The sequence below is a fragment of the Suncus etruscus genome, chromosome 6 (assembly GCF_024139225.1).
Source record: "Suncus etruscus isolate mSunEtr1 chromosome 6, mSunEtr1.pri.cur, whole genome shotgun sequence".
Classification (NCBI taxonomy): Eukaryota; Metazoa; Chordata; class Mammalia; order Eulipotyphla; family Soricidae; genus Suncus; species Suncus etruscus.
In genome coordinates, this window is record NC_064853.1 from 71,025,259 (window position 1) to 71,037,655 (window position 12,397).

Below are 12,397 nucleotides of genomic sequence, written 5' to 3' on the forward strand. Positions count from 1 at the left end.
AAATATGGATTCTGGGGCCAGAATGATAGCACAGCAGTAGGGTGTTTGCCTTGCATGCAGCCAATCCAGGGTAGACCTGGGTTCGATTCCCAGCATCCCATATGATACCTCAAGCCTGCCAGGAGCGATTTCTGAGCATGGAGCCAGGAGTAACACCTGGGTACCACCAAAACAAGAATGTTTGAGTCTGTTCAGAAACTCAATTGTTTCTTTTCTTTTCCACCTTGTAGCTCTGCCTCTCCACTGCTTAGACCACTTGCTGATACAGGCACCAATTGCTAAACAGTTATTGGTTGTTGGTCTCGTTCATTTCTGCCAATCTGAATAATTTTATTTTTGACATAGGGTCAGACTTAGTCCTCCATCTGTGCCAATATGCCTGTGTCTTTTCCTTTGTTCATATATAATCACCTTTTCTTCCGTCTGTTGTTTCTATCTGACTGGCTACACCCTGCAAGCAAGATTTAAAATGACCTATCAAGAGTTTTCACTATTTGCTCTCTTTCCTTAATTGTAACAATAGTCACAATGCTCTTTGCCCAGAACTAAGCAGGAGAAAAATATCTGTGTTTGGGGACCAAGAGATAGCTTAATGGGGTAGGCACATGCTTAATAAGCAGAACACCTTGCTTCAATCCCTGGCACGACATGGTCCCCCAAGGACTGAGCCAGGAGTACTCTTTGGCCAGGTGTGGTCCCCAAATAAAAAATAAAAATAAATAAACCTCAGTTCAGAGCCAGTTTCCTAGATGACTTCCCAAGTATTTCACTGAATATGCCAGTAAATTCCTAGACATATGAAAACACTGAAAGCCCCAGCACTATGACCCAGGAAAGGCTTACAGCAAAATAACTGGGTCATCTGAGGATTAGATAATACACTTTTCTTTGTTTGCTGCCATGTGCAAAGGCTATGATTTTTAGTAATTGCTTCCTTAGTTGCTTTGCTCAAATTAAAATTGTTCCATGATATTTTAAGAATCATCAAAGCCCTGAGTAAATACATGCAGAACTCACATTGACCCTGGTGCAAGGGGTTGTAGTCCATGGATAACCAATTTAATCAACGGAAAAGTCAGAGTATTCACTGCAAGCAATTGATTTTCAAGAGAAAAGTCAGCAGGATCAAACAGCCTGGTGGGATGAAAATCCCCTAAATCACCCTTATCACCATGTTTTCTAGCAACTAACTCCTGACTCCATATAGTGTAATAGCCAAATTACTATAATTATCCTGCAACAGAAATGGCATATCAACATTATTTTAAACGCAGATTTTTTGCATAATCTTTCATTATTTTCATTCAGCCTTCCATTTGGAAATGAAAAACAACAACAAACTGTGATCTACTCCCCCAAAGAAAGGACACCAGAGAGAACAAATAAAGGGGCTATTTACATGTGAATATATTAAGAAAGATGTGTTTTACAATCAAACACACTCTTGAAATTCATTAAATGCCTTCTCCCTGGTTTCATAAATATGAGTAAAAAAGACATTGCCTACTGAGAAAATAATCCCAGCATATAATGATCATAATGAATATAAATAAAGCCATTTTTCCCTCAAAAACCTCAAGGTCCTATATTAAAAAATGCATTTCTAGCATAGTGAAATGATCCAACTAATAGAGCATGGCACAAGTCATTGTCAATGAAGAGAGGAAATATAAATGGGATGTAGTTATCAGGTATCTTGCTCTCTGCAAAATAACAGATTCTTAAGCTGTAACAATCATTTGTTGCTGGTCTTTCTAAAGATTTTAGAAAGGGCGTAGAAATCCTGAATGAGATGAAAAATCAGTAACAGAGGCCAGAGAGATAGCACAGCATAGGATGTTTGCCTTGCAAGCAGCCGATCCAGGACAGATGGTGGTTCGAATTCTGGCATCCCATATGGTTCCCCGTGCCTGCCAGGAGCGATTTCTGAGCTCAGAGCCAGGAGTAACCCCTGAGCACAACCATTTGAGGACAACCCACTCTCCTACCCCCATCCCCCCAAAAAAGAGAGAAAAATCAGTAACAAATATCAAAAGGTTCAACAAGATGGATTTGAGAAAGTTTGTGAAGGTTCAATAACATGGATTTTGGAAGATTTTGACAAGCCTGAATCTTCTGCTATGTTACATGTCCAAAGATTCCACCTGAGAATCCTTGTAAGAATTTTTATCTTTGATCATGAGACAATGGAAACCTTGGAGATAATTGCAACAATCTAGGCTTAACCCTGAAGGTTCTGATCCTCCACTCAAACCAGTGACATGGATAGAGACTGAAAAAGAGCTTTACTAACAAAGCTGTAAGTTAGAAAATGGAGCACTCAATCCCTCAAGCACAATCTTGCCTTAACAGTTGCTCACAAGAGTTTTTATAGAACAGAACAAAGAAGCATGTTTTTTGTTTTGGAGAGACTTCTAAAAATGTATTTGAGGTGCTGTGATTCATAAACACTGCTTATCTAGATTTCATACAGACAATATCCCAAGACCATGTGGTCCATAAGAGTGTCAGCATCCCTACAATATTATCCTAGGTCCCATTTTATCCATCCTTCTGCCCTCTGCCCTCAGTAAACTCAGTTCTGTAGGGCAGTGCTTTTAGGAAGAACTAGTAACAAACTGTGGGCACCAGAATAAATTGGGGGGGGGGGCACATTTGCAAACCTAAATCGAGTAAGGGTTAACTTTTTGGAAGAAAAATAAATTGAAAACAACCTGCCCTTCTCTTTAGTCTTTGAGGCAAGGACAGTCATCTTTGTCTAATATTAATCTTTGACTTAATTTCAACCTTGTATTATTTGTCTGTCTTATCAATATCTCTAGCAAATCCATAGTTCGGTCTAGAAAACCAAAAATGGCAAGAGTAGGTAAAAATAGCTATAGCTTTAAAAGAATGCAATTTGATTATCAGCTTATACTAAAAAAATATATTAAGTTGTTAAAAGGAGAAAATTCAAATTGTATTAATGTTATATTTTGTTGCCACTGCCTACTTTATTGTCATGGCTTTACCGATTCAGAGAACTTAACACAAGACTTGAAATATTGTGGCCTGAACTGTGTCTCCACAAAATTCATGTGTAAGTCATAACTCTAAGAATCTTTATATAAACAAAGTAAAATATAGCATATAGGTGAACATCATTAAGCCTGATGTCCTTTCTTATAAGAAAGGAGATTAGGACATAGACAAAGAGAAGATCCTGTGAAGACACAGGGAGACTCTCACCAGTACACGGAACAGAGAGGCCTCAGAAGAAACTAACCATGCCCATAACTTGATCTTGGGTTTCTGTGATTCTTTTTTTTTTATGTTTTTCAAATTATTTTATTTAAACACTGTGGTTTACAAAACTGTCCATAATGCAATTGCTTTTTTATCAACAGTTATAAAGTTGTTCATGATTTTCACCCTTTACCTGTGCATGTTTCCTACCATCAATTTTCCTCCTGCCATCTTCCCTGTCACCTGCTTCTGGGACAGATGTGTTCTCTCTCTCTCTCTCTCTCTCTCTCTCTCTTTCTCTCTCTCTCTTTCTCTCTCTCCTCTCTTCTCTCTCTTTCTCTCTCTCCTCTCTTCTCTCTTTTCTTTCTCCTCTCTCTCTCTCCCTTCTCTCTCTCTTTCTCACCCTATTATTTTTAGACAATTGTTTGCAATATTGTTACTCAAGATATCATGCATATCACTTTATCTCCTTTAGGGTTTCTGTGATTCTTTATCCTCTGAGCAAACTAATAAGGAGCACTAAAAGGACATTAGTCAAATAATTGCAGAATGTATTAGCTATTAAAATACTGTTCTGAGATGTATAATGTGGCTATTTTAGCAGAACAATGTAGTGCCTATATAGTACATATATGGAATTTATATTCACTCAAATTCATACTTAGAACCCATGATAGAAAAAATACATAAAGAAGAAGAAAATCTAAAGACAAACAAAAAGAAGTTAAAAAGAAGATAAAGACTTGATACTAGGAGGTCAAGAAGATAGGTCAAAGGGTCAAAGTATAGGTTGCTCACCAGAGTCCTGGTCCATGAGCACCACAGCCAGTAACCCTCCAGTACTAAAACTGAGCACTAAGATGGTAATAGCTCCTAATTGCCACAGACTGTAGCCCCAAAACAAAAGAAAATTTGAAGATGCATTCTACTCTGAAATTGTATACATTCCAATTTAGAGCCACAACTCCTTTCTTTTATTTCATGGGCCTCTTTTCTTCTAGAAAAGTCTGCATTTTCTCTTAAACATGTTACCTTTTTTTCTTTCCCCTTCTAATAAACATTTTAATTTCACTAATTAGAAATAGAAAAATAAGTAATAAAAGAGGTAGGACTATTGGATATATAATAAATATATATAATAAACATATATATAATAAATAATACTTAGTTTGGGTTAGTGAGATAGTAAAGAGATTAAGGTGTTTGGTCCAATCTCTAAGCACTGCCAGGAGTAAACTCTGAGCACAAAACCAATAATAGTAAACCCTGAGAACAGTCAGGTGAGGCCTCAGGTCCCTGCCCACAAAACCCAAAATAGACTTTGTCAAAGACTTAGTCAATGTTTCTATGTTAGGTCCATTGAGAATGCTTCCAGTTGTTTCCTCCCTCAATGAACAGAGAGTCTTACGTGAGAAATAAATGTAAGTTCAAAGAAAAATTTTTAAATGGCATAAGAAAACATTTCCTAAAATAAAAAGACTTAAAAAATGATTGAGACAATGTTGCTACATTTTATATGGAAATACCATGAAAATTATATTTTCAATCACCTTTTATATGTATATTAACATTTTGGTGGTATTTTGGTAACGGGGATTTTTACAATTATTTTGAAAGCCCTCAATTCTATTATATTAAATTAAATTTCCCCTGCCAGGGTGCCTCCACTTCCACAGAAATTTTGTTTGGTAGGTTTTAGGGTTATAATGAGATTCACAAAGCTGAGCCTCTCAAGGTTCTTTCAAAACAGGCCTCTACTCCCTGCATGGCATCGGCCTACATGACAAACAAAAGTTTGGGGATTTGCTTGCTTTATTTTTCATTTCAAGTAGTAGGCGTGGTGATGCCAATACAGCTGTGGAAATGCAGGCTGTGCCCTATTTTGCCTTGTGCATCATCAAGAAAATTGCCAGCTCAATTCTGATTCCAAAGTCTTTATTATAATAATGCAGTGAATGAAAGGCACAGCTTGATTTGCAAACATCAGGTAAGACCGATGGTAAGGCCAACTAGAAAAATATATATTATTTTGAGCCATGCTATTGTCATTAATAAAAAAATTCATAAACTGCCAGATATATAAAATATCCCCACATGTGTTCTATTCATTTCCAAAGAGTCTTACCATGTAAAAGGATTTTCAATCTTAGTACAATCTCTGACACAATCAGAAAGTACTGATGACAGTTTCTTTATGAATTCTTCTAATAACTGGGGGTCTTGCTGTTTCTAAACTAGCATCTCCACTAAATTAAAGAAAATCACATTTACTAAATTTTTCTTTTAGTCAGACAAAATCTCTACCCCAGACTTTGTTCCCATTGGCTCCAGTTTAATTCTAAATTTTAGTACATAAAAATGAAAACACATATTGGGGCTAGACAATTGAACAGTGGATTGTAGAGTGGAGAGGGCACTTGCCTTTCATACAGCTGACACAGGTTCAATTCCTGGCTTCCCATATAGACCCATACGCATCACCAGGAGTCATTCCTGAGTGAAGAGCCAAGTCGTAATCCCTGAGCACTGCTTGGTATGGCCACAAAACAAAAATATTGTTTCATAAATAAAATAAAAATGTATAAGTGTGTCTGTTAGGTATATATGCAAAATAGGTACCTATAAAATGGAAATGTTATTCAAGAACATGCAAAACCTGTGTGCATGGTTAAACTTTTCAGATTTAATGGAAACTTTTAATATGGTTAAAATGAGAAATGTTCATACTGTGTATAAATAGATGTTAAGAAGGACAGCCAACAGGTGGGGGATGGAGGGAGATTTGGGATATTGGTGGTGAGAATGTTGCACTGGTGAAGGGGGGTGTTGTTTACATGACTGAAACCTAATCACAATCATATTTGTAATCAAGATGCTTAAATAAAGATATCATAAAATTAAAAAAAGAGGGACAACCACTTTTTTCAATAAAATCTTTAGTTAAGCACCATGATTACAAGCATGATTGATTATCTTGATATAATACTATTTGTATAACATTTCAATTGAAAGCACTTCCTAAGGGACTGAGCGATAGCACAGCGGTAGGGTGTTTGCCTTTCACGTGGCTGCTCCAGGATAGATCTTGGTTCGATCCCTAGCATCCCATATGGTCCCCTAAGCCAGAAGCAATTTCTGAGTGCATATCCAGGAGTAACCCCAGAGTGTGGGTGTGGCCCAAAAACCAAAAAGAAAAAAAGTAAGCTCTTCCTAAGACTATAAATATTAGATCACTTAAAGAAGAGAAAATGTATTTATTAGTATAAATGTGCTTTTACCACAAACAAAAAATAAACAAATGTATATATCTTTCATGCAGATCTGAGAGGTAGTTCTTAAACTTTTTTTTCTTAGATTGATTCTATCTGAAGATAAAATATATTCAGAAAATCTATTATTATCTGATACTTTCCATCAATAAATGAGACATTTAGGTAATTTGCTTTCTAAAATCTCAGAAACTAAACATAAGTAACTATTAGAGATTATTCAACTAGTTATTAAATTAGTCTATAATCTAAAGGCTTAAATTTTTTTTTTTTGTTTCGGGTTTTTGGGCCATATCGGTGATACTCAGGAGTTACTCCTGGCTATGTGCTCAGAAATCAGTCCTGGCTCAGGAAACTGTATGGAATGCTAAGGATAGAATCAGGTTTGTCCTGGATAGGCCCAGTGTAAGGCAAATACCCTACTGCTGTGTCCCAAGGCTTGAATTCTTAGCTAAAATTTTCAACTTTGAAGCAGTTTGAATATCTTCTTTCAATTCTAAAAATAAAGGGAAATACTAGATAATCATTTTGATACTTTTCAACTTTAAAGTTTGATAATTCTATAATTTAACCAAAATACATGAAAAATCATTCAGGTTCAAGAATGAATCAAAGGGAAATAAAAAATCTGAGCAGTTCAGGTAAATTATAATCAGAGAAATTAAAACTGTAAGAAAAAGTCTCTGCCCATACCCCAAAGAAAAACCCAGGTCCATTTGGTTTTATTTGTTCATTCTACCATCTTGAAAGATGACTTATAACTAAACATTTTCAATTCTTACCAAAAAAATCAAACAATGAGAAGTATTCTCAATATTTTCTAGTAAGCCAACATTACCTTTAATATCAAAAGGAGACAGATATTTTACAAAAAGATTAGAGACCAATAACCCTGATGGTCATATATGCATAGATCTTTAAAAAAGATCCAGCAAACTGAGTTCAGTAATAATTTAAAAGGAGCATACATCATAACCACATAAGGTGTAAGGATGGGTATATATAATCAAATAAAATAATGGTGGTGGGAATGCCCCTAACTCATTGTCACTATGTGCCTCAAATATTACTGTGAGAGAACTGTAATTCACTTCAACCACAATAAAAATTTAAAAGAAATAATGTTCTATAACACATCAACTAAGGTAAATATATAAAAAAGAAAAAAGAGGGACAGTCACTATACTAACTTAAGACACTTTTAACATTAGTTGGCTCTGAAATGCTGAGATGGGTATGAAAGCACAAGCTTCACAATTCATGAGAAAAGAAAGACTAGACCTTGAGACAAGATGTAAGCTTTTCCCAGATCTCCCTCCTCCCCACCCACCTACACCTGTACTTGAGACAGGCTTTCTATTTCCCTCATTCATTCACATTGTTATGATCTGGGAAATTGGTGGTGGGAATGTTGCACTGGTGAAGGGGGGTGTTCTTTACATGACTGTAATCATACAACTATAATCATGTTTGTAATCACGGTGTTTAAATAAAGATTAAAAAAAAAGAATGAAAAAACTAGAAACAAAATTTTAGTACTATACCCAAGTTTTTCTAACCAATAAGGGCTAGATTCATTCTCATAAAAAAAAAAAAGATGTAAGCTTTTGAGCTGTAATTCCATGTAGAACCAGTAGTGTTGATGAGGGTGAAAAATAGAGAAAGAGAAGGGCAGGCAGGTGTTACTGATCAGATTATCATTGTGGAAAGCTAGACTTAATTTCCAGAGGAATTCTGGCACATAATACAAAAGTCATGTCTCAAAGTTATATTAATTGAGGGGAAGCAGGAGTATTTATACTCTGATTTTGTAGCTATGTAAAAACAAACACTTTCATAGTAGTAAAGACTAAACCAGCATTGTCTTCGTGTGAGTTTCCTCAGAAGCACACCCTAACAAAGTTAAAGATTCAAGTATAATCATTTATTGAGTGATTGATCAAGAAAGTAACAGTTGGGAAATAATCTGACACAGGGAAGAAATTTGCTCCTAGTGTCAATTTTCTTGTTCTTGTTTTTTTCCAGCCTGCTTAGTATACAGGGAAGAATAGCATTCTAAAGATCTGGCATTCATAGACACAGAGGCAAAAATTCCAACACACAAAAGCTGTCCAGACAACACAAGCACAAACTCTAGGGATATGGGCCAGTCATTGAGAACTCATTAAAATGATACCTCACTGAAGAACTTATTAAAGTTAAAAATAAAATTTTAAATAACTAAGAAGACTGAAATAATATTTGTTGATTAATGTGCTTGCCTCATGACCAGGAAAAATCAACTCTGAGAACAAAGCTAGGAATAAGCCCTGTCAAGAATAAGCCTTGAGCACATACAGGTATTGCTCCAAACTCCTTGCCCCCCACCAAGAAAGAAAAAAAGAATGTTAAAATATCATGATCTAGTAGAATCACTATAGAACATTCTAGCCAAAGCTATCCATAATAAACCAAGTCATTTTGCCAAGCAGGAAAAACTGGACTTTCGTTCTGAGTCTACCACTACAGAGTTTTAAAGCACCCTAGCTTTTCTATATTATGAGGATAAGTGAGCATATATATATATGTATATATATTACTCCTTTAAAAATCAAAGTACTTAAAATATAAAGGGACTTTAGTGATAAAACAATGGGTTGGCAGTTTACCCAGGTTCAATATCCAGCATTCCATGTGGTTCCCAAGTTTACCAGTAGTAATTTCTGAGTGCAGAGCCTGGATTAAGCCCTGAGTATCACGTGAGTGTGCTCCCCCCCAAAAAAAATTACTTAAGATATAAGGCCCAATAATATGTAGGCTATTGAAACAAAACTTAATTTTCTAGACAACTACTCCTTTCATTTGACTCTTTCATTAAAAAATAAGCAGCACATTAAAAAATCTATATTAATGGCTCTTCTTGAATATGAGATATTGATGATTTGTATATCCATCCCTGGGTTATTTGTAAATTTACAATGGTGTGTCCTGGTGAAAATTCCACAATTTGTATCAATGAACATAAAACCAAATTTTTAAAAAATAAACAAGGCACAGAGAATAACAAGAGAAGTTTTACTATTCCTTTACTTCCCATTATATCATATACTAATTTTAAGTAAAAACATTAAAGGTGGTAGAGAGAGGGAGGACTTCTTTCAGTTTTCATAACTGTAGGCTTCACTAAACAAAGCTATACAAGATGATATATTTCTTATAAGTCTAGTACTCAGCCTAAATTTGAAACTTTGTTCTTGGCATTAAATTTCTAAGCAAAAAATTTTGCATTTTCACTGTTAAGAAACATCAAAGAAGATTCAACTACTGAGAATACACTAAAAAATGTTATCTATATATTTTCAATATGCTTTCAATAACAAAAAGTCATTAAATAAGGATAAAAACACTTTTTAAAAATTTAATATTTACTCTTTGCTTTGTAATAAGCTAATTACATTCTATAAAATCTAACACTGAATCTTTCCAACAATTCCGTATGCTAGACACTATCTTTTGTCTATACTTTATACATGAAAAAGTTAAACCTAAAACATATTAGATGGTACTTTTAAAAAAGAAATTATTAAGACTATACTTTCAGGGATCATTTCTATAGTATGTTACTAGTTTCTCTGATCGTGTAGAGCACCCGAAGCCACGAGGAGGAGCCAGAGCATCCTCTCCTGAGCGTGAAGTCGGCTTTAGGTGTCGCTTCTGTGGCTGCCTTTTGCCATTGATTATCGTTCTTCCCTTCCTTTGGAAGGGGTAGAGGGAGAGGATGCAGTAAAAAAAAAAAAGAAATTAAGCACTTGAAAATGACAATAATAACCCGTTTCATGGGTTGGATCTACAGAGAGTAGGGCACTGGCCTTGTTGCATCATGTGACTTAACTGGATTTGATCTCTGTCATCTCATATGCGCCACCAGGAGTAATTCCTGAGTGCAAAGCCAAGAGTAAGCCCCCTAAGCATGACCACATATGGCCCCCAAAATAAAATAATAATCTGTGTTTCATGGCATTCTCGGGCTGAAAATTTCCTTCAGGATATTCATTGCTTTTCACTGATAAGTATGAACAAGTAAGACTTACTGAATAATTAATAATTGCTTGGGTAGGGGCCAGTGAGGTGGCTCTAGAGGTAAGGTGTCTGCCTTGCAAGCGCTAGCCAAGGTAGGACCGCGGTTCGATCCCCTAGTGTCCCATATGGTCCCCAAGCCAGGGGCAATTTCTGAGCGCTTAGTCAGGAGTAACCCCTGAGCATTGGGTGTGGCCCGAAAAACCAAAAACAAAAAGAATTGCTTGGGTAGATTTATCTCATCAGTATAAAAGGGTATAAATTGGTATAAACACTTTTCCACCTGTATCATGCATATTCTTTGTAGTGAGCATGAACATTCTGATAAACCTTGCATTTACATGCTCCTAGTTTCATATCCAAACAAATTGATGCCTATCATTATTTAGATGGGTAAATCTTTAACCACCACTCAACATGCTCCTCTTTCTATTTTTGAGCAATCTTGATATATTTGTAGACATAAGAAAGCAGAGCAATTCAAAGTACCCTCACTTTAATTTCCGAAGACTAAAATAAGAGAACAATTAACAAGTTAATAATTGTTAACTACTACGATGATCACTTTTTGAGCACTAGGTTTGCTCCATACACAGTCAGACCTTTTACATGATTTACTGAATTTCAATAAAACATTATAAATCCATTTAGGAAAGTATCACTAATCACTATCATCCTTATTTGACTAAAATAGAAACTCGGGTTCAATTCATGTACCCAAAGTCACTTACCTGTCAGCATCTTTAATGATTTAAGGACCAAAATATTTAACTGAAAGCATACCCATGATATAACCTTACTAATTAAAAAATTAAAATTAAATTCATTTGGTGATAATTCTAATTGATAATTTAACATCAGGTTTATTATTTCCTAGGGATAGAAATAAGTTGAGCAAGCTAATAGTGGCTTTTTTTTTTCAGTAGCCTTGGACTACACATTAAGTTGTCAAAGACTAGTCAACAGAACTACTAACTGCTAGGATTCAAACTACTAACTGCTAGGATTCAAACTTAAGGGTAATATAGAACATCTTGAGTTCTTTTATTTTTCTTCCATTTTTGATTTTGGGCCATATCTTGCCGTGCTCAGGGGTCACTCCAGATTCTGACCTCAGTAATCACTCCTAGCAGGCTTGAGGAACCATATGAGAGTCCAGGGATTGAACCAGGCCAGCTATGTGCAAGGCACTTGAAAATTTTACTAACCTTTATACTCAAGTATAAGTTGACCCAAGTATAAGCTAACCCCACTTAATTTCACCCTAAAAACTGGGAAAATTTAGTGTTTGAGTATAAGCTGAGGTGGAAAATGCAGCAGCCACTGGTAAATTTCAAAAATAAAAATATATACCCAAAACAATTACAATAATTGAGAAAACAGTAAGTTAAATGTTTTTCAATATTTATTGCTAAAAAAAACTGTAAACTAAGAACAATAACTTTAAAACTTTAAATATAAAGTGCAGAAAACCATAGCTAAACAGGTAATCAAGCTAAATCACAAAGGTTAAAATTCTCCAAACTGGATTCCTTTTCATCATCATCTGTATGTCCAAACAGCCAGATGTATCTGATGTGAGGGTATCAGCCTATGCTGTCATCATCACTGAGTTCACTGATATCATCATCATTGCACAGAATATTGTGGGTTAAATAGTTCAGTGACATAAAGTTCAGTTCAGCTGCCTACCTCTTCAGCTCAGCGCAATTTGTGGACTGAGCTGAAGCACCGCCTCCTCCAGCAGACGGCAGAAAATGACTGGAGACTATGTGCATGCACCAAATCAAAATACCTGTATGACCCAAGTATAAGGTATATACAGGTATTATATTTGGGCTTTGTAG

At 35.5% G+C, this 12,397-nt stretch overlaps 1 protein-coding gene and 1 pseudogene across 1 annotated transcript in view; one reads left to right on the top strand and one right to left on the bottom strand.

Annotated features, from left to right (window-relative positions):
- The window catches only part of CFAP61 (cilia and flagella associated protein 61), a 391,053-nt gene that overhangs the window by 310,591 nt on the left and 68,065 nt on the right, over positions 1-12,397 (bottom strand). The gene's annotated exons all lie outside the window — the stretch shown is intronic.
- On the top strand, positions 10,059-10,258 carry LOC126012800 (uncharacterized; annotated as a pseudogene).